A 232-nucleotide genomic window follows, 5' to 3' on the forward strand; every position below is an offset into this window, starting at 1 on the left:
TATTAGGTAGACTGGAAAGTAATGTCGTTTTTGCAATTTTAAATCCTTGTTTAGCACTCAACAGCTCCTTGATTTTTATCGGTCATTGAAAATTTGCACACTAGGTGGCTGTTGATAACGAGAGCGATTACATAATTGTTTAAAAATAGAAATTTATGAAAAATTTGTTTGAATTTAGTGTAAAAGAAACGACATTACTTTCCAGTCTACCTAATATTATTTGACCTTAGAG

The 232-nt window shown here is 30.6% G+C and overlaps 1 protein-coding gene across 3 annotated transcripts in view; it reads left to right on the forward strand.

Moving 5' to 3' along the window:
* LOC128888531 (anoctamin-4) overlaps window positions 1–232 on the forward strand; it is an 18,818-nt gene that overhangs the window by 9,673 nt on the left and 8,913 nt on the right. The window lies entirely within an intron of this gene.

This window comes from Hylaeus anthracinus, unplaced genomic scaffold, assembly GCF_026225885.1.
Source record: "Hylaeus anthracinus isolate JK02 unplaced genomic scaffold, UHH_iyHylAnth1.0_haploid 11994, whole genome shotgun sequence".
Taxonomy (NCBI): domain Eukaryota; kingdom Metazoa; phylum Arthropoda; class Insecta; order Hymenoptera; family Colletidae; genus Hylaeus; species Hylaeus anthracinus.